General features: G+C 37.3%; 1 long non-coding RNA gene across 1 annotated transcript in view; it reads left to right on the forward strand.

Annotated features, from left to right (window-relative positions):
* Positions 1 to 7,917: 7,917 nt before the first annotated feature.
* Positions 7,918 to 22,365, forward strand: part of LOC148127326 (uncharacterized) — a 54,439-nt gene continuing 39,991 nt past the window's right edge. Inside the window, exon 1 of the long non-coding RNA XR_015742225.1 lies at positions 7,918 to 8,324. This is a non-coding gene — a long non-coding RNA (uncharacterized LOC148127326). The remainder of the gene's footprint in view (positions 8,325 to 22,365) is intronic.

A 22,365-nucleotide genomic window follows, 5' to 3' on the forward strand; every position in this document is an offset into this window, starting at 1 on the left:
GTCCATGGGAGAAGTGAAAGAATACCACTTGGCAGCCATCATTGTCCAGTAAAAATCCTGCCTTTTTATGCATGCCATGCATTCAATTTTAATTTCAACCTGTTGGCTCCTATCCTTGATTTTGACAAGCTGAGGGAGACAGTCTTTAATATCTTTGTATACTGCCATTATACTTTCTCTTTTATTAGCTAAACATGTCCAGTTCATCTAAACTATTGTCATAATTTCCATATTTCTTATCAACTAGTAGTTTTCCTCTGTCCCTGTTTAAGTGAAGTATATAAAAATAGGTACAGTATTCCAAACAGAGTTTTAGCAATGCCGAAGAAGTTCTTGTTTAACTGCAACTGAGCTGAGAATCAACAGGCTCAGCTGTTGAAACAATGTTGTAGAACCAGGAGACTATGCAGTTGACCCAACTTCCTTCCTGGGGGAAAAATCCATATAGAAAATGATATTTTGTTGTTTTCTGCGAAAGATGATTGCTTAAAAACCCATGGTTGTTTTCCCAAACAAGACTTTCAATTTTTTTTAGAAGAATGAGGCAAAAATCAATACATTTTTTGGGGTATTGATCAATACTTTTTCAAAACAGTTTTCAGAAAATGAAAAGATAATAACTGATTTGTGAACTTGTGGCCTTTGAAGACTGCCACAAGAAATCATGACTCCACCTGATACCAACCCTCCCATTTCTTCAAAATTTGGCAACTTATTGTTATAGCCTTCACTTAGGTTTATGAGGGCAAAGAGCACAGGCAAAGAGATCCTGCAATTTAGAAAACATTGTAGAATATTGACTCTGGGGTATGAATAGAAGAGCTGCCAATAGAAAAATGATATGAAGGTTGCCAGAAGAAATTATTATTCATTCATTAGTTATTAAAATTGTTTTCTTATTTTTAACATTAAAAATGCTTAAGGCCATAATAAATAATAGGATAATGATTAAAGCATAATAAAGGAAAACATTAAATATGTTATGAAGTCATAATTTTAAAAGGAAACCATTCTGCAAAATATGGTTTGTGAGACTTAACACAATTTAGTATTTTTTCATTCAAAATATAGCTGTGCTAGAAGAAAAACAGGACCCTTCCAATTTGCAGGAGCTGTGCATTTATGTGTCTCAAGTACACTGAATTGAAACTCAGTCTATGTGGTAGGTCTCCCAATACTAAACCCCAACAAAATCAAGCACACCTCCAAATAGTTTGATGGGATAGTCATTTTTATTTCCTCCTATAACCCTTCTATAGAAAGAAGTATGCCTACATAAGCAGGAAAGTCAAGTAAGTAGAATACTTGCCTTAAGCAACCAAATATGGTGAACATTAGATTATGTATGATCTGAGGATTCTGTTGGCCAGCTGTACAATGGAATGGAGACTAACAATCTGAAGACTCAAATCCTGTATTTGGAGCATAAAACAGTTGATTCCAAAGGCTTTTGTTTTTTACTTGATTGTTCGAACTTGAACCCCATACAAAAGCATACATCGGCCTAGCCTCTTTGACTGAATGGAAAGATGCTACTAAGTACTGTCCTTCTTGACTGGTCCATAAAAGGCAACTTTTTCCACTTCAAAAAAGTTCTGATTTTTTTCCCCTGGCAGTGTGTTACCATTCTGAGGTTATGGAGGAAATGGTTATTGCTTTTTCCATTGAACATCTATCCAGCTCTCTGCAACCTCCCTGGCTACCACACTTTGTGATCTTAGAAAGCTTTATGGGAGAAAATCCTTCATCCTGTCTGTTCCTAAGATTTGGTGGAGAGTTGTGAAGAACTTGCTGGAGAGACAGAAAATTAATAATAAAAAACCCTCAGATGTAATTAATCCTTCCATTTTTTTTCTTTATCATCAGGAGTGAGGCTTTGATTTTAGCGATATACAAATCAGCCTTAACTGGATGTGAATTTCTAAAATGTTTTTTAAAAATTAAACAGTTTCTATCTGGCTTGTTCAGTAATTCAGAAAATTAAACTGTTTATATTTAGCTATTGAAATCAATTGAAAAAATGTACATATTAGTATTTTATTATCATTTTTGAAAAATAAATAAATTGTTCAGTCAACTTGGGAAGCATTCAGTTCAGCTATACACAGAACTCTGAATCAAATTGCTAAATTGATTAAAATGTCTTACTGAATCTCTTAATTGTGCCATTCCATATTCTCTTGTGCCAAACTGAAAAACAAACATTAATTTAAAACAAATAAATAAAAACTCTCCACAATCTACTGCCATAACTGTACAGCACAAAATATGCCTGATATTCTTATTTTAAAGATCATCAATAACAACAAAAATCAGGTATAAAAGACTTGCAAATAACCATAACCTTACTGAAATGTATTCAGACAAAACTTTCACCAGTGATATTGTAAAACTATCTTTTAAAAGCTAATGCTGAATCTTAATTTCTACTTCAACTTTACTATAGAGAGCTTGTTTCTCTCTGCAGAGTAGACCAAGCCAAAGTGTTTCAATTGCTATTTATCTTCTCTCTTTTCCCCTCCCTCCTCCTCTTTCTCTTTCTCAAGGAAATAAAATGCATACAGGTAACCAATAGGCTTAACCATGTCATTCCTACTAGTTGTGAAAGAAATAACAGTGCCTCACTAATACATTTGGATCCTGGCTTTTCATTGTTCTATGAACAGAACAAATTTGTCCATATTTTCACACAGAAATGAAGTATGTGAAGAAGTCTAATTTTCACCCAAAACTTCCATCCACTTCCCATGAAAATAGAAATAGCTCTGAAATGTGATCAGATGTATTCAGCAGGTTCTGACCAGTTCTGGGGAACCAGTAGCAGAAATTTTGAGTAGTTTGGAGAACTGGCAATACCAACTCTGATTGGAGATTTTACAGTATCCTTCCCCTGCCACGTCCACCAAGCCACACCCACAGAATCAGTAGTAAAATTTTTTGAATCCCACCACTGAATGTGATGTGATTAATATGAATGAAATTAATCATCCTTACTCTGTAAATATAAGCATGTAAATCATATTGGTGGTGTTAGCCTTTTACACGGTAGCATTTGTGCTTCCACTTTAAAGTATTTTCTGTGAAATAGAATCCAGATCTTGGGAAAGGTTCAGTTTTTAATCTTCATATGAGATGCCAATACTTCTTTTTTTCAAAAACGGGAAAGGTCAGGAGAGAGAACAGAGAAACATATATAAATACATCTACTATTAACCTCACTGGAGTAGCCGTTTGAACTTATCTCATTTATATTTAAATAAATATGTTTCATGTAGCCTTTCCTTTCTGACATCCCAGCCAAAGAAGAAACAAGTCTTTCTTTGTTTTAGCTCTGTTTTTATAGTTTTAATCTTTTTAATAATTCATAAAGAATAGTGTTTCAGATATTTATTATTTTAGCTTTGTTGTATGCTTCCCAGAGCTGCTTTTTGGGTGAGATGGGTTGCTGAATAGAATAGAATAGAATAGAATAGAATAGAATAGAATAGAATAGAATACTTTATTGGCCAAGTGTGATTGGATTCAAGACAAAGAATTTGTCTTGGTGTAAATACTCTCAGTATACATAAAAGAAAAGATGCATTCATCAAGAGTCGAGAATCATAAGGTATGACACTTACTGATAATCATAGAGTACAATAAGCAATCAAATCACACTAGGAAACAGTCAATATAAATTGTAAGTATACAAGTGACAAAGTTACAGTCATACAGTCACAAGTGGGAGGGGATGGGGGATAAGGAGTGATGACAAGATTAACAGTAATAGTAATGCATACTTTGTAATAGTTGAACAGGGTTGAGGGAATTATTTGTTTAGCAGAGTGATGGCTTTCAGGAAAAAAATTGTTCTAGTGTGCAATGCTCTATAGCATCGTTTTGAGGGAAGGAGCTGAAACAGTTTATGTCCGGGATGTGAGGGGTCTGTAAATATTTTCACAGCCCTCTTTTTGACTTGTGCAGAATATAGGTCCTTGATTGAAGGCAGGTGGGTAGTAATTGTTTTTTCTGCAGTCCTAATTACTCTCTGAAGTCTGTGTCTGTCCTGTTGCGTTGCAGAACCAAACCAGACAGTTATAGAGGTGTAGACTCAATAGACAGTTATAGACTGTTATAGACAGACAGTTATAGACTCAATAATTCCACTGTAGAAGTGTATCAGCAGTTCCTTGGGCAGTTTGAGCTTTCTGAGCAGAAAGAACATTCTTTGTTGTGCTTTTTTGATAACATTTTTGATGTTAGGTGTCCATTTTAGGTCATGTGATATAGTAGAACCTAGAAATTTGAAGGTCTCTACTGTTGATACAGTGTTGTCTAGTATTGTAAGAGGTGGTAGTATGGGAGGGTTTCACCTAAAGTCCACCACCATTTCTACAGTTTTGAGTGTGTTCAGTTCCAGATTGTTCCAGTTACACCACGAGACAAGTTGTATAACCTTCTGTCTGTATGCGGATTCATCATTGTCTCGAATGAGACCAATCATTGTTGTGTCATCAGCAAACTTCAGTCTTTTAATGGATCATTTGAGATGCAATCATTGGTATATAGGGAGAAGAGAAGTGGAGAAAGCACACAGCCTTTGGGGGCCCCTATGCTGATTGTACAGGCATAGGATGTGATTCTGCCTAGCTTCATCTGCTGCTTCCTTTCTGTTAGGAAGCTTATGATCCACTTACAAGTGTGTTCAGGTATTGCTAGTTGGTTTAATTTACTTAGAAGAGTGTTTGGAATGATAGTATTGAATGCTGAAGTCTACAAGGAGGACCCTTGCGTAGGCATTTGGAGATTCAAGGTGTTGTAGGATGTAATGCAGAGCCATGTTAACAGCATCATCTGTCAGTCTATTTGCTCGGTATGCAAACTGCATGAGATCTAACAGCAGATCCGTGATGGTTTTCAGGTGGGACAGCACAAGCCTTTCAAAGATTTTTATAACTACAAATGTTAGAGCAACTGGTCTGTAGTCATTCAGTTCCTTGATGGAGGGCTTCTTTGGCACTGGGATGATGGTAGAACCTTTGAAGCAGGAAGGAACATAGCACATCTCTAGTGATCTATTGAAGATTCAGGTGAAGATGGGGGCCAATTGGTCAGCGCAGACTTTTAAGCAAGAAGGAGTTATTGTGTCTGGCCTTGGTGCTTTTCCTGGCTTTTGTCTGTGTAATAGATCTTGCACTTCTTTTTCTGTGATCACCAGAGGTTGTGAACCCAATGGATTGGGGCCAGTTGTAGGAGGCTTGGCTGTAGTTGGTGTGTTGAGATGTGGGTTGTGGAGTTAGGTGGCTGTGGAATTAGGTGGCTTTCAAACCTGCAGTAAAACACATTCAAGTCATCTACCAGTTGTTGATTTCCTTCTGCCTGGGAAGGAGGTTTGCTGAAGTCAGTGATGTTTTTAAGAGTTTTCCACATGTTGCTGGTTCATTTGTTCAGAACTTTTCAGAGTAGCTTCTTTTTGCTGTTCTGATCTCTCTTGTTAATATGTTTCTGGCCTGGTTGTATAGCATTCTGTCACCTTTTCTGTAGGCTTCCTCTTTGGAATGACATAGCTGCTTAAGTTTAGTTGTGAACCAAAGTTTATTGTTACTATATATTTGCAGGTTCCTTGTTGGTACACATAAGTCTTCTCAGAAGCCGACATATGATGTTACAGTATCTGTGAGCTTCATATATGAAGTAGATATATAAATAAATCTGAAATTTTCCTATACCACAGTATCTATTGCTTGTCTACTGACTCAGAAACCTTCGACAACACGGTGATATAAAATCTCAGTGATAGGCTTTGCTTCCTGTTTGAAAATTATTGTACAAAATTGCTGTATAATTATATACCTGTGCAAATATAAGCCTTATATATTCTTATAAGCTTGTAAGTCAACATTTGTTTCTCATTCAGGCCTCAGAAAAGTGACTTTTCTTGTTTAATGGAAATAATTAAGCATTCTTTCATTAGTATTTAGTCTTTACTTAATTCTGTACAGTCTAATTTAGCCAAGGATGTTATGCTCCCAAGAAAGACATAATTAAGGAAACCATAAAAATATGTTCCCAGAGGCTTAGAGTTTGGCAGAACATTAGATAGCCATATCCATGGGGTCATGTGAAAAGTCTACTTTGTATACGTAATGCAATATTTGGGTCAGAAAACATATATCATACTTAAAAACCTCATCACTGCTCTATTCAGAAGGTTTTCCTGAAATACCTTCTTGAAAATACATTTATTTGACCACTGGAGGCATCATCTCTTTACCCAGTTAATGATAACTGAATACAGGGTAGAATTGAAAGGATCGAATTCAGGGGTGGGATTCTACAGGTTCGTACCTATTCGCTAGAACTGGTTGTAAACATTCTAGGCAGTTCAGAGAACTGGTTGTTAGAAGAAATTACTGGCCTAATCCTGTAAGGAAGGCAGGAAGAAAACATTCTGGTGTTGCTTACGGAAACTGCCTCTCCGTTAACCCTTATTACATTCTTGGCAGGACTAGACTTCCTGTCTCAGGAACTTCTCTGGAGGTTTTTTTTCCTCCTTTGCTGGTATTTTGTTTGTGTCTAGTGACCAAAGTTACAATGGCATTGAAAAAAGTGACTTATGACCATTTTTCACACTTACGACTGTTTGTAGCATCCCCACAGTCATGAGAGGCCAGGCGAGGAGATGTGTGCCTCAATGTGAGTGATGTTGAGTTGGCCACACCCAGCCAGTCACATGACCACCTAGCTACGCCCACCAACTAAGCCATACCCACAGAACCGGTTGCTAAAAAATTTGAATCCCACCCCTGGTCGATTTCAAACAAGAAATTGATGTTGTGCTCAACATAATTTTAACCTTACTTTATTTGAGGAGTCTACAACAAATTTGAAGGTATAGTGAAATGCCTCTATATCAGTTTTAGGAAAGAGAACAAATTATGTAGACCTGGATAATTCTTTTAGTGCTGCAGCTGGATACTGGATTTTTTTTTTCCAGTACAGTTTTGAAAGAAGCAGTATATGACTGTTTCCATGTTTTGGTATATATCTGTGTAATAATCACAGTAGTGTAGGAAATGAGTTTGACACAGCTACTAACTTTTACCTTGTTAATCGTGGGATAAGCTGCAGAATCACCTTCTGCAGTCCTATTCACATCTTTGAGAAAAGAGAGGATAAAAATGTAGGAAATAAATGAAGGAAATAAGCAGGCTATAAAAGTTAGCTTACCTGAAGTCACTTGTATATTACCAGGAATTATCCTTATAAACATACTGTAAATTACTAAATTCTATCAAGGCTTTAATGTAATGTACAAGTGGAAATTTTAACTTCAGCAAAGGATAGAGGCTTAGATCTGGGTCAGGGTTTCTGCATTCTAGATAGATTTTAGATTTTCCATAAAGGTTGGAGGATGCCCTACAAAAGAGCCCCTCCTTCACTGTCATGAGAATGACAAAGAAGTGCTGATTTTTGCTGTTTTTTTTGTGAAGACAGGGAGGGGGAATGGCTAAGAATGCAGAATGTTTTTACTACCATTATCTGCATTAAGAATCTGGAACACACAAAATTGAATTTTCATTGGATTGTAGCAAAACACATACAGAAAATTCTATTTGCTGTCCTCTTGTGGTGGTTCAGATTTTTGTGACCAGAATATGATAAAAAAATCTATCTCTGATAGATTTTCAGGCACCTAAAGCAAATAAATCTACAGAATTTTTAAAATACTATAAAAATAATAAATAAACCATCTCTACTTTTACTGATGAGCCTTGAATTATACCTTTAGGAGACTTATTTTTATTCTCTTTACTCTGTCAATGCACAAAGTGTGTTTCTGTCTTTAGGAGGTGGTTCAGTCAAACTGTGTCCCGGGAGAATAATAGACAATCAAGAACACACAATGACATTCTTTCCTTGCAGCTGATACAGCTTAGAAAAGTCTGAAAAAGCTCTTCTGTTCTGTAACAATTCTGCTTCTGTATTTTTTAACATTTCTTTTTCTTTTCAGTTTTTACTGAAGACATTTGTATCAAAACATGATATTTGTTTAAGGATTCGTCTGCCCCTTCCACTTAATTACACCACCAAAACTCTAATTCTTTGCTTGTAACGTCACTGTGGATTTACTGAATGTCTTTGCCAAAAACAGAGAACTAGGACTACAGGTAGAGGATAAACAGAAGGAGCAGATTCTCTCTTGAGAAACAGAAGATCCTTTTAAAATCTAAACAATTTCACTCATCAAGAGTGAGCTAAAGGAAGGACAGAAAATGCAGGACAATTTCCAGAGGTACAGCTGGAACTTTTTAAGAAGAATTTTGGAAAACTGAAATGCAAAGGTACCCTGTGGGAAAACATTTTAAAAGCATATGCTTTTAGTTATTTTTATTGTTTTAATTTAATTAGCCCTATGAAAGTCTACAAGAATATAATGTGGTCTGCATCTATTATGTACGTATGTATGTTTGTCGGTAGGTAGGTAGGTAGCAGAGATGGTATTCAGCAGGTTCTGACCAATTCTGGAGAACCGGTAGCGGAAATTTTGAGTAGTTTGGAGAACCGGTGGTAGGTAACCTTCCCCCAGGAGTGGTGAGGGAATGGAGATTTTACAGTATTTTTCCCTTGCCATGCCCACCAAGCCACACCCCACCAAGTAATGTCATGCTCACCAAGCCACATCCACCAAGCCACGCCCACAGAACCAGTAGTAAAATTTTTTGAATCCTACCACTGGTATGTAGGTATGTAGGTATATAGATATGTATGTATACATCTCTCTCTCTCTCTCTCTCTCTCTCTCTCTCTCTCTCATCTATCTCTATCTACTATCATCCCTCCACCCCTCCCTCTCTCTCTCCCTCCATCTCAGTAACATAACAAGCAGGAAATGAGCAAGTGGGTTTTTATATAACATCTATATAAGTTGGTAACTTACAAAATTATAAAAGGCTCTACTATTTTATTTTTACAGAAAGTGGCAAGCCGAAACATATGTTAACACCACTCTCAGATTTCCTGCCCAATATCTACATTGACCTCAGGAACCTACAAAATTACTCTTGCTGTCTTTTAGAACTTTCACTCAATCTACTCTAATCCTCACCAGATGCATTACACCCATGGTGACATTTTGTTGATCCTCTGGTGGCCCGTGCTGGGGATGGTCAAAACAACTCAGCATGAACTCAAGATGCTTTGCAATGTCAAAATGAAAAGTGCCTTAGAACAATACATTCAGCTTAGTCCTTGCAGAGCAGTACTATGAAAATGACCTCTGGCTATCAGGTGTCCTTGAAGATGTATTTGTTTATACACTATTTACTCTCTTAATTTTATGGATTGTCCTGCTGGTGAGTAAAGAGTAAGAGGCTGGAAAGAGATTTACTGGTAGCTTTGATAATTAACACTAACAAGGTCAGATTTTTGTATCTGTTATTATCTGTCTCCCATTCTTCGGGTCACCCTTGAAAAAACACATTTTTCTTAGTCCTAATTGTCTTTAACATGGGAGCTACTTGGGCTACTAGATATCCCTTTCACCTCTTTAAATTTCTTTTTCATTTTTTATCTGTTTGGTACTACTGATATCTGTTTATATTGCAGTTTATATAAGATAAGGACAAGTACATACCTTCCTTTATTAAATTACGTTTCTCATCCTGCATTTCCTTTGGAAATTGGCTTACAGTACAGTACTGTGATTTAGCACTGATTAGCTGCTTTAGACATGGAGAACTTAGCCAAGGTAATACAAGTAGTCCTCAGCTTACAACTGCAGTGTTTCACTTAACAACTGTGGCAAGAAAAGTCATTAAATGGGGCAAAAGTATTCTTTGAAGAGTGAAGTCAATGAGACTTCTGTTCATAGAAATATGATAGTACTACTTTTTTAACAAAAGAAGTCAAAATAGTCCCTTGATATTCAGCAATAACACATTTACAGGAATGTATCAAAATCTCATAAACTCTGCAGCTGAGATTCAGAAATTAAATATAGTGGTGTCGTAGAACAGAGTAACTTCAGGGCTAACAACAAATGATGCCCTGCCTTTCAGTTGGGAATACAGATTTCTATTTCTAAGTATAAACAAGGAAGGTTATTTCAGGTGAGCTATTTGTTTATTGTGCACCTGCTATTTTTGATAGAATAAGAACAGCAAAGAGAAAAGTTGTTCATGGGAAAACATAATGATATATCTCCAAAACTCCTGTTATAGGATAGTCTTCATTTTTCTATAGACCCTACTAATCCTTAAAATGAAGAAATTCACAGCAAACTGAACCCCTTTATTCCACAAAAAAGAATAATATATATTACTATGGTAGAAACTGCTTCAAATAAACTGCTCCTTGAGACTGTTCAAAGATAATGCAAATTCAAATGATCTGAAAGCACTAATATAAATAATGTAGCACATTCAGTTACAAAACAAATATGCTAGCAACAGCTATCAATCAAGCTTTAAAAAATCAGTTTTTATAGATGCAAAGCACTGCACTTTGGGATGAAGTAACCAGAGATGGTATTCAGCAGGTTCTGACTAGTTCTGGAAAAACCAGTAGTGGAAATTTTGAGTAGTTCGGAAAACCACCTCTGACTGACCCTGCCTCCATCTATTCTCTGCCTCCCAAGTCTCAGCTGATCGGCTGGGTCTTCTTTTGTTGCCCTGCACAGGAGAACGGAGCTGGAAAGCAGGTTAGTGGGGTGGGGAGGGAATGGGATTTTGCAGTATCCTTCCCCTGGAGTGGGGTGGGAATGGAGATTTTACAGTCTCCATCCCCTGCCACGCCCACCAAGCCATGCTCACAGAACCGGTAGTAAAAATTTTTGAATCCCATCACTGGAAGTAACGTTTATGGATCTTCACAATTTCTCTCTGTGCAAATCATACCTACCTTCCACAACATAATACATTTTTTTTATACATTCAAATTCAGGTCCTATAGAATACTCCTCAAGATAGCTGATTTGTTGCTGTTGGGATGGATGGTTGTGTCATTTTGTGACTACATTTAATAGTCAAAATTCTTTGAGTTCCACCAAGCCAGGCATTGGAATATTATCATTCCAAATATATGTACATAATAAAAATACTGGACATTGCTCAAGTCCATTATTAGTGGCAAATGATTCAAAAGTACCATACTAAACTTCTAACATTACTTTTATTTTGTTCTGTTGTATGGAACAGAAAGAGAGACTATAAAACAGGAAAAACAAGGGATCTAAATAATGTCAAGATTGTAGATTTCTAGTATAATATTAGTAAATTATGGATTAAATGTAAAACATCTCTGTATATGACTAAAAATCCCTGCTCTGTGTGTGTGTGTGTGTGTGTGTGTATGTGTATAAAACCACATACAGTGGATTGGGTCAAAACTGATACTCTGTTCTTCTTTAAATGTTCCATAAAATAGAATTTAGGTATAAATTCTATACCTCAAAAACTTAAAATCTCAATGAGGTATAAATTCATGTATTAAGCTATAGTTCGTGATTGGTTTCCACTTGGTATTAAGTTCTATGTCAGATTTACTTACCTTTTTAGTAAGAAGCATATATCCTGCAGAAGTCAGCGTATGCAAAGCTAGTTCCATATACAGTACTTAGAGGGAATATATGGCTGGATAAATGTGACAGATTGAAATGAAATTCAACTTTTAAAATGTATTTTATTCTAGTATGAACTATTTTCCAGAACTGTTGACATTACAACATTGCCATCAAATATGAAAAAAGTGATCTTGCAGTTGTTACATTTCCAGCCATTTTTAGAGAAAGATTTATCCATTTTAGCATTCAAGATTGAAATGATACACAGTAGAACCTTTGGTCATGAATACTTCTGACCATGACCAAATCGGATTCCAACCAAAAAATTCATAACATTTTTCAATCTGGTCATGAACATGGTGGCGATCAAACATGACCCTGACCCAGAAATTCCTGAAGATGAAACATTAGAAAACATCACCAAAGTTATGGAACATGACCAGAGGTTCTTCTGCATCAACAATAAGATTTACCATTTTTTCAACAATTATATTCACAATTAATTTCACATTATTCTTCCATTGAAATGTTCATTGTTGCATCTCTATCACTGTAGAAGTAGTTCTCGGCTTATGACCACAATTGAGCCCAAAGTTTCTGTTGTAAAATGAGACATTTGTTAAGTGAATTTTGCCTCATTTTATGACCTTATTTTTCCCAGTTGTTAAGTGAATCACTGCAGTTATTCAGTTAGTAGCATGGTTGTTAAATGGATCAGGCTTCCCCATTGACTTTGCTTGCCAAAATGTCACAAAAGGAGATCATGCAACCTTGGGACAGTGCAACTGTCATAAATTTGAGCCAGTTGCCAAACAGCTGAATTTTGATCCAGTGACCATGGGGATGCTGCTTTTGTTGTAAGTGTGAAAAACAGTCATAAATCATGTTTTTCAGTGTCATAACTTTGAACAGTCACTAAATGAACTGTTATAAGTCAAAGGCTACCTGTATTCAAATTCTGCATCAATTTAATCAGTCTCTGATTGTTCAGATTCTGAATCATATTTCACCATTAGCTTATAAATCAGGCCCAATAAATGTTTTGAACTGATTTTCAAATTCAGTTAAGTTTCTCAGTATTTGCTGCAGCATTAGTAAACCAAACAACTTTTTTGCCTTTGAATCTGAAGGGCTGCACATAAATCATAAGCCACAACCCAGGTTATACAAACTTCAATAGTATGGTTCTTTTGGCCTTCAAGCAACTGCTTAGACTAATTCCTGATGTTTTCTTGGTGCAGTGGTTAAAATATAGTATTGCAAACTAATTCTGCTGACTGCCAGCAGTTCGATCCTGACTGGCTCAAGGTTGACTTAGTCTTCCATCCTTCCAAGGTCAGCAAAATGATGACCCAGATTGATGGGGGCAATAGGTTGATACAGTAAACCACACAGAGAGTTCACTATGGAACAGTATATAAGTGCTATTGCTAGTATTGGGTCTTTACCTTTTGAAACAAGTAAGCTCTGATGAAAATCAGGAGGAATTTGGTGGCAACTTTTTATACTGAAAGAAACATTAATGTTTATACTAAAACTATGAACTAAAGCCCAATTCATCATATGTATGGACCTCATAAGATTGAGTCAGCCTTTCATCCTTCCAAGGTCAATGAAATCAGGACCCAGATGTTTGGAGGCAATATGCTGCCTCTGTAAACTACTTAGAATGGGCTGTAAAGCACTGTGAAGTGATATATAAGTCTAAGTGCTAATTGCTAAAACAGTTTGCCCTTGTCTCTTTGATTTTATAATCTATGCAGTAGCAAATATAATACCATACATGATCTCACTTTGCTGAAGTCTCATAATGAGTTAGATCCCCAACAGAGAATGAACTAACATATACAGCAGTTACTGGCTTCTCCCTGAACCTGCTATGCACTTGAGAAGTCAGTAATTAAATTGATTTGACCATTCTTGGCTAGCTCATGTGCTCTCTTCATAAAGGTTTAGACCTGGGTAATACTTCTTCCTCTCTAAACAATCTTCGTCTGCTGTGAACAAAATGTGTCTTAAGACCTTGTTTGTTTATTTTTCTTGTCTAAATAAAGCTGACTGTGGCCACAAGATGGATTCAACATAAGTTTGCCTTGCTCTTTTTCATTTACTTAAAATGCAACTCTTCTAACACAAGGTAATTCTCCCATCACATTTAAGATAAACACATAATTATGCAATAACATATTTTAGTAGACCAACCACTGAAGACCTGATGCAACCTCTTAGGCTGTACTCAAACCTTTTAAAACAAACTAGTTTTTAAAAAGGTGAAGGCAAGCGTTGTTATAATGCTCCGGTCAATTCATATTGCATACCACTTGTTTATATAAATCAAGAATGTAAAAAGTTCTTTAGTTGGGGAAAGGGGTAAAAGAAGACCACACTGTGGGTTCTTATTTAGTCATGGGCCTTTGAGGATTGCAAGGCATCATGGCAGAGATATAGTACTAGCACCAGTGTTGTTCTTTTTTTGTTTTGTTACTCAAAATAGCTGCATGAAGGCATGTTTTTTTTTAAGGATTAAAAAGTAAGATTTCATTGAAAGCTGCCATTTTTGCTCAGGCTTTGGACAGAATAGGGGCATTGCCCATCCTGAAAGCATTAACCAGGCTTATTCAAATAATTGCACAACAATCAACCCTTAATGGGTGTGTAACTTAAGAAAGAACCAGGGGCATTACCATTATCTTATATTGCTTGTAGTAATCATTTAGATAGTGGGACTCCAGTGGCAGGAAGTACGTTAGTAATCTGGTGATAATTTGTGCTGTAATTCTGAAGCTTGACAAAAATGTACCTGGGTTACCTGTCCTGCAACTATTGTTTTACAATATTTAAAGTGGGAAATAATGCAGTCTCTTTGTGTACTGCGTCAACACAGCCAATCTTTATGATGATTTATGTCAGCTATCATACACCTCTAAGTCCCTGAAGGAACAAAAACAGATGCTTCGATTAATTTCAAAACTTTTCCTTTGCTACCCTTATCATAAATGTGCTTTTCAGAGATGCTGGGGGAAGGGAGGTGAGATCAAAGGTTGTAGCTATTCGAGAGACGAATTCCTGGCTGTAGGCTTTTGTTTTTTGTTTTTAAATAGCAAACTTAAGAGAGATGCCCATCTAGAGCTTGTTAGAGAACAGGCCTGCCAACACTTTTCCAAGTTCCAATCATTATCTTCTTTGTCACTTCAGATTGTCAGCTGCTTCACTGCATAATCAGAAATAAGAAGCCAGAGAGATGATCCTGCTTGATATGTAACAGAGGCCTCTTACAGATAATTGGAATATTTGCTTTTCATATGGTCAAGGGTGTTCTAAGAATGCATGTATCCCTCAACAAGTTAATCCCATTCTGCACATCACACATCCCAATAAAAAATAAACCCAGCTAGTTTTTGAAATGTACATCTATCTTTCTTCTAAACTGTTATTTTAATTCAAACATCTGAAAACTGTTCTTATGTGTGAATAACTGGGATTATTCAATAATAATCATACAGTTATCAGCACAACCAGTGATTCTTGAGTCTTTTTTTCCAGAAGCATTCAAGACTGAATCAAACTGGATAGTTTAATTTGTCAGTTACATCTCCCCGCTCTCCAATTCATTTACAATCTCTATAGTGTTTTCCATTCTACTTTGGAAAAAAAATGCATACCGATTCCTAACAAATTTCATACCCATTTATACAGCAATCATGCTATAAAATCCAGCTCAGAAACTACTTTACTGAATTGTATTGGGAGGTTCATAATTGTCTTTGTGCTCTTATTCCAATGCTATTATCTATTTCATATGCTGGCAGAGTAACATTCTGCTGTTAACTATTCCTTGGCCTGATGAATATTTCTATTCTTTTTATGGAAAAGAGAAGGAGACAAACAAAGAAAATAGATATCAAATGTATAAAAGAGAACAGTTTCATCAACAGATCATTAAAAAATGTTTTTGTTACTAAGGATCAGTGGTGATCCTTCTTGTTTATGTCCTTTTTTAATACAGCAAAATATCTCTTATTCCCCATACCAACATGCCACATGAGAATTCTTCTTTGTCTATAAACATTTCCACTGACTGCTATCCTGCCTTCTATAATGCTACGGCAGACCTGTTGAACTGCTTCTTCCCCAGATGCTGGTGAGTTAAAGCAACACTCCACACATAATTCCAGCAGTTTCTTAAGACCAAAGCAATCTTCCTATGCCTCCCATTAAGATCCACAACTGTTAATTTAATTTCATTAAGAGATTGGATCTTTCACCCAGTCCCAAATGTTTTTTTTTTTTAAATTTCCTCACTTCCTTATTTTTAGGGTCTGGGAAAACATGCCATGGAGTTATAAGTTTTTCATTCTTTATTTTCAAGCTTTGTAGAGACTAATTCAAGAAAGGACCCAGGCACATGCCTAGCATGTGTTTCAAAATAAATTAAAGCTACTAAAAGATTAGAAAGCATTTCAGGGTTTGGCCAAATGAAAGTAAGTGGTTTCTTGTTAACTTACTTTTTGATTTAGTGACAGGAATAGTCTTTGGAAGGCAACAATAAGGTTCTCTCATCTCTGAAACAAAGCGCTACTGTTTATTTCACAACATTTTTACAAAATTTATTTTTGCAAGTGTAATAAAATGATTGGTACGGTTTCAGTCATTTGGCTTTGTAGCACAGAACTGGGAAACTTCATGGAAATCTTCAGAATCTTCAATCTCTGTTTCTATATTCCTGGCATTTCTTTTCCTTCAGAAGTAGTTTATCGTCGTCTCCTTCGTAAGGTTGAGAGTAATAGCACCCAGCAGGCTTTGTGTCCAAGAACTCACAGCCTCCATTTCTAGCCTGATGCCTTAATCACTACACCAGACTGGCTCTTTATTTCACATTCATACCATGGTGACTTATAACCACAATGGACCCCAAAATTTATGTTGTTAAATGAGTTTTGCCCCATTTTACGACCTTTCTCAACACAATTAAGTGAATCACTGCAGTTATTAAGTTGGTAACATGGTTGTTAAATGAATCTGGCTTCCCCATTGACTTTGCTTGTCAGAAGGTTGCAAAAAAGTGATCAAATGATCCTGCAACCATCACAAATATGAGTCAGTTGCCAAGCATCTGAATTTTGATCATGTGACCATTCAATGGTCGTAAATGTGCAAAACTGTCATGTCCCTTTTTTCAGTGCTGTTGTAACTTCAAATGATCACTAAATGAACTGTTGTAAATTGAAGACTACCTGTGTTACAGAAAATATTTAAGAAGTAGACTTTTAAAGAATGAGGATATCTCCATCCCTCAAATATACCTTATCTAAACCTTATCTAGAATCTTTTTTCTCTATATAAAGTTGATGCTCTATGAAGAAGTCAGTGCCGTGTTCATTGGTTTCAGTACATCTTCCCCCTCTCCCACGCAGTGCACATGTTGGATCCGGTTCTGTCAATAGGAAGCCTGCTAGTTCTATGTACAGGTAGATGCTAAGTTACAATAGCAATTGGGATCAGGATTGTCATTGCTAATGTTGAGGTAATGAAGACTTAATAGCTGAACATCTGTAAGCCAAGATGATGAACTGAGGCTGAGTCAGCAGGGTACTGTCGCTTTAAGAAGCTGTCTATATAAGCCAGGCCATGTGAGGGTGTCTCACTCTCCTTGTGTTCTATTTCCATTGTAGTTCTCTGTGCAGAGTAATGAAGAATTATTGCTTGCCTAATATGTGCCTAACATGTATATTTATTTATATAGCAGTCTTGTATATTAACCACTGTTAAAAGACAATGCCTCTGTGTGCTGTGTTGTGCTCCTGGGTTGTCTCACAATAGTAGTCATGCTGCAAACACTCTGACAGCTAAGCAATGTGGTCATAAAGTGCCAAGTCACTGTGACTGCATCACCTAGCAATGGCAATCCAGGCAGTCCCAGTTGTCATCATAATCCCAAGACATGCAGGTTGCTAAGTGAGAAGCAAAGGGAGTCCAGGTAAAAAGAAGGGAGATGCTGCAGGAAAGTGGGGGAGACCCCGGGGTAGGGCATGTGCAAGTTGCATGTGTGTGTATGTGTGTGTGTGTGTGTGTAAGTGAGTGAGTGTTACAGTATGGCACAAATTCAGGGAGGCCAAAAAAAAGAGGGTGCAGAGTGTACATATGCAAACACAGGTTGGCTAGAGAAAGAGGGGGCAGGATACCCCCAAGGGTGCGTATGAGTGCAGGGAGGCTGGGGAAAGAGGGCATGGGATGTGTGTATGTGTGTGTGCATATATATGAGCACAGGGGGCAGGCAAAGGAAGGAGGATGCTGGTGGGTGGAAATGATGGAAGGGGGAAGGAGGACACAAGTGGAGGCAAGCAAAGAAAGGGAGCAGGGAAGACTTGAGTGGCTTATGACCTTTCCTGCTGGGTTCTTCATTGGCTTTGCTTATGGCTAGCTGGCAGAGAAGTTTGGCAACAGTGAACATGTGATCATGAGATAGCAATAGCCCTCAGCACTTAGACTTATATACCATTTCACAGTGCTTTACAGTCCTCTCTAAGAAGTTTACCGAATCAGCATATTGCCTCCAACAATCTGGATCATCATTTTACCAACTTTGTAAGGATGGGAGGCTGAGTCAACCTTGAGCTAGCAGGATCGAACTGCTGGCAGTTGGCAGAATTAGCCTGCATTACTACATTCTAACCACTGCGCCCCTTGCTTCTGTTACTGGTCATGTGAGCTCATTGATAGGCACCCAAATTTTGTTCACATGACCCCAGGAGTGCTTCAACAACAAGAATTTCAAGGACTACTTGTAAGTTTCTTCATTCAGTGCCATTGTAACATTGAACAGATGCTGAACAAATGTTGAAACTTGAGGACTTGTGGATTATCTTTATGAGCAGGAACCTTGATTGCATCAAGAGTCTGGTCAGAGGAATGGGCCAGCATGTATGCTCTTGAATTTCCTTCATCTTGTTTTAAATTACATACACAGAAGAGTGTTCTAATATGGCTTTAGTCTTACATTCAGTGTAAGTATAAAATCTTTGGAAGATATATAGCCAATTATAAACCCTGATTGCTCTACCAATACAAATTTAACATTTTAGTGTCTAAGTTTGATGACCAAAATTATTGCCTTTGTATGCAGTCATTTCTTTCTTTTTTAATGTAAGAAGACTATAAAACTCTACAAAACTGTAAAGCATTTCTCTAGAAATTAAGCACATTTGCTATAGAATAGATAGAATTATGCTGTAAAGAATTGAATGTATAGTTTCTACGAGTACAGGGAATCTTTGATTTATAACAGTTTGCTTAGTAATCATTCCAAGTCACAACGGCACTGAAAAAAGTGACTTATGACCATTTTTCACACATAACCTTTTCAGCAAATGAAACAATCAGAATGTTAAAAAGTTATGATATTTATGTAATCACATCTAAATTATATTAAAGTAACCAAAATATCTTTACGATCCTCAAGGTATGTCACAACTTTTGAGCACTGAGAAAATTGAGAAAATTGAAAGTGGAAAAATTTGACACACCCTAAGCAGCATCCCCATGACCACGTGATCAAAATCCAGGCACTTGGCAACTGGTTCATACTTATGACCATTGCTATGTCCCAGGTCATGTGATCACTTTTGCAATCTTCTGACAAGCAAAGTCAATGGGGAAGCCAGATTCACTTAACAACTGAGTTACTAATTTATCAACTGCAGTGATTCATTTAATAATTGTGCAAGAAAGATGGTAAAATAGGGCAAAACTCAACAAAAGTCTCACTTAACAACAGAAATGTTGGGCTCAGTTGTGGTTATAAATTGAGATCTACCCATGTAAGTTTTTTTATGTTTACTTACTAAATACTACAGTCTTTTGAAGTGAGGGAGATACAAACTACCATTAGTGTTAACACATGAACTTTGGATTGATCTTATAGAATCATTTTTTGTTCATCATACGTAGGTACCCAATAAAATCACTCTCATTTTCCCTGTCTTTTCAGGAACTGTTCCTTTGGTTATTTTATATCACTTGAGATATTTTTAATTAGAAAATGACTCATAATAAATATTTGATAAGAAATAAATAACCAGTATGTCATCTTTAATTACTCAGTGCTTGTGTTCTCATTTTTGTTCAGCCTCTAGGAAATGCAATTAACAATTGCTGCCAGGTATACATAGCTATATTTATCAGAGTAAAGCCTATTTTAATTAGCACACAGTTTAGTGTTATGCCTCTGGCCAACCATCCTAACAGTAGCTGTGAATATTGCACTTGGACTTGGGAGGCTGAGGTTTATATAACTGTTTTCTTATGAAGATACGCCTTGAGCAAATCATAATTTCTCAGTGTTGCTGAGTTCAGAGGTCACTGTGATGCCAATATGTCATGCCCAATGACTTAGAAAGGACAAGATGCAATTAGAATATAGAAACAAAAGCTATGAAATTGAATTTTGTGACTTATTGGCACCAAATATTGGGAGTAAATAAGCAAAGCTCATGCAGTGTGCACAGTGAACCCACAATACCAGAGAACTATAGAGCAATATAAAAATAAAATCTGGGAGATGTGCATTTTTAAAAAGAACCACAGATCTTTATAAAATATAATGTGAAGTATGAAAGTAATAATACACTGCTCAAAATAAATAAATAAAGGGAACACAAAAATAAGACATCCTAGATCAGAATGAATGAAATATTCTTATTAAATACTTTATTGATTACATAGTTGAATGTGCTGACAACAAAATCACACAAAAATTATCAATGGAAATCAAATTTAGCAACCCATGGAGGTCTGGATTTGGAGTTACACTCAAAATGAAAGTGGAAAAAAACACTACAGGCCGATCCAACTTTGATGTAATGTCCTTAAAACAAGTCAAAATGAGGCTCAGTAGTGTGTCCTCCACGTGCCTGTATGACCTCCCTACAACATGGGCATGCTCCTGATGAGTGGCAGATGGCCTCTTGAGGGATCTCCTCCCACACTTGGACTAAAGCATCCCCCAACTCCTGGACAGTCTGTGGTGTAAAGTGGCGTTGGTGGATGGAGCGAGACATGGTGTCCCGGATGTGCTCAATTGGATTCAGGTCTGGGGAACGGGCGGGCCAGTCCATAGCATCAATGTCTTTGTCTTGCAGGAACTGCTGACACACTCCAGCCACATAAGCTCTAGCATTGTTGTGCATCAGGAGGAACCCAGGGCCAACCGCACCAGCATATGGTCTCACAGGGGGTCTGAGGATCTCATCTCAGTACCTAATGGCAGTCAGGCTACCTCTGGCGAGCACATGGAGGGCTGTGCAGCCCCCTAAAGAAATGCCACCCTACACTATTACTGACCCACTGCCAAACCGGTCATGCTGGAGGATGTTGCAGGCAGCAGAACGTTCTCCACGGCGTGTCCAGATCTCTCACGCCTGTCACATGTGCTCAGTGTCAACCTGCTTTCATCTGTGAAGAGCACAGGGTGCCAGTGGCGAATTTGCCAATCTTGGTGTTCTCTGGCAAATGCCAAATGTCTGCACAGTGTTGGGCTGTAAGCACAACCCCCACCTGTGGACATCGGGCCCTCATACCACCCTCATGGAGTCTGTTTCTGACCATTTGAGCCGCCACATGCACATTTGTGGCCCACTGGAGGTCATTTTGCAGGGCTCTGGCAGTGCTCCTCCTGTCCCTCCTTGCACAAAGGCGGAGGTAGAGGTCCTGATGCTGGGCTGTTATCCTCCTACGGCCTCCTCCACGTCTCCTGATGTACTGGCCTGTCTCCTAGTACCTCCTCCATGCTCTGGAGACTACGCTGACAGACACAGCAAACCTTGCCACAGCTCACATTGATGTGCCATCCTGGATGAGCTGCACTACCTGAGCCACTTGTGTGGGTTGTAGACTCTGTCTCATGCTACCACTAGAGTGAAAGCACCGCCAGCATTCAAAAGTGACCAAACCATCATTCAGAAAGCATAGGAACTGAGAAGTGGTCTGTGGTCCCCACCTGAAGAACCACTCCTTTATTGGGGATGTCTTGCAAACTGCCTATGCTTTCTACCTGTTGTCTATTCCATTTGCACAACAGCATGTGAAATTGATTGTCAATCAGTGTTGCTACCTAAGTGGACAGTTTGATTTCACAGAAGTGTGATTGACTTGGAGTTACATTGTGTTGTTTAAGTGTTCCCTTTATTTTTTTTAAGCAGTGTATATTCCATTATACCTTGGCTTGGTTTATGTTCACTTTTCTCTAAATGGATTCTGTGGAAAAGTTTATATAGTTGCAACACCCTTTCTTCCTGCTATTTTATATACAGAAAAACTGACAGCAAAACTTGAAATTGTCAGGCAATTTCCTGTTTTGCTGGTTTTACTCTTAAAATGTTTGCTTTTCAACTGAATGCTTCATTTGCTTTCCAGCCATCTATTTACTTGGAGAAAAGTTGATTGTACAGCAAATAAAAATCTATGGTTTTATTATTTTAGATTAGGAAGAGTGTGTAATTAAATTAAATAAACCAACAGTACCTTTTGGGACACATGTGGAATGTCTATACTTGGGTATACTTTTTTCTTCCCTGAGTTGCCAAATTCCTCACAGCAGAGACAGGAGGGGTATTTTCTTTATATGTTCTCCTCCCTCGCTTTAGACTTAATCTTCCATTTCATTTCTCCTTGCTATGAGCAATTAGGCATTCCTCTAGAGCTGTATTTTAATATTTTTTTAAAAGGAGAGTTCATCCTAAGGGAAGAGTTCATTACACTTAAATGAGATAAAAACTCTTTACTCAAGATACACATTGATTTATTTTTACATGAATATAAAAAATAAA

Source organism: Pseudonaja textilis, chromosome 2 (assembly GCF_049901715.1).
Source record: "Pseudonaja textilis isolate UNSWEBS1 chromosome 2, rPseTex1.2, whole genome shotgun sequence".
In the NCBI taxonomy this organism is placed as follows: Eukaryota; Metazoa; Chordata; class Lepidosauria; order Squamata; family Elapidae; genus Pseudonaja; species Pseudonaja textilis.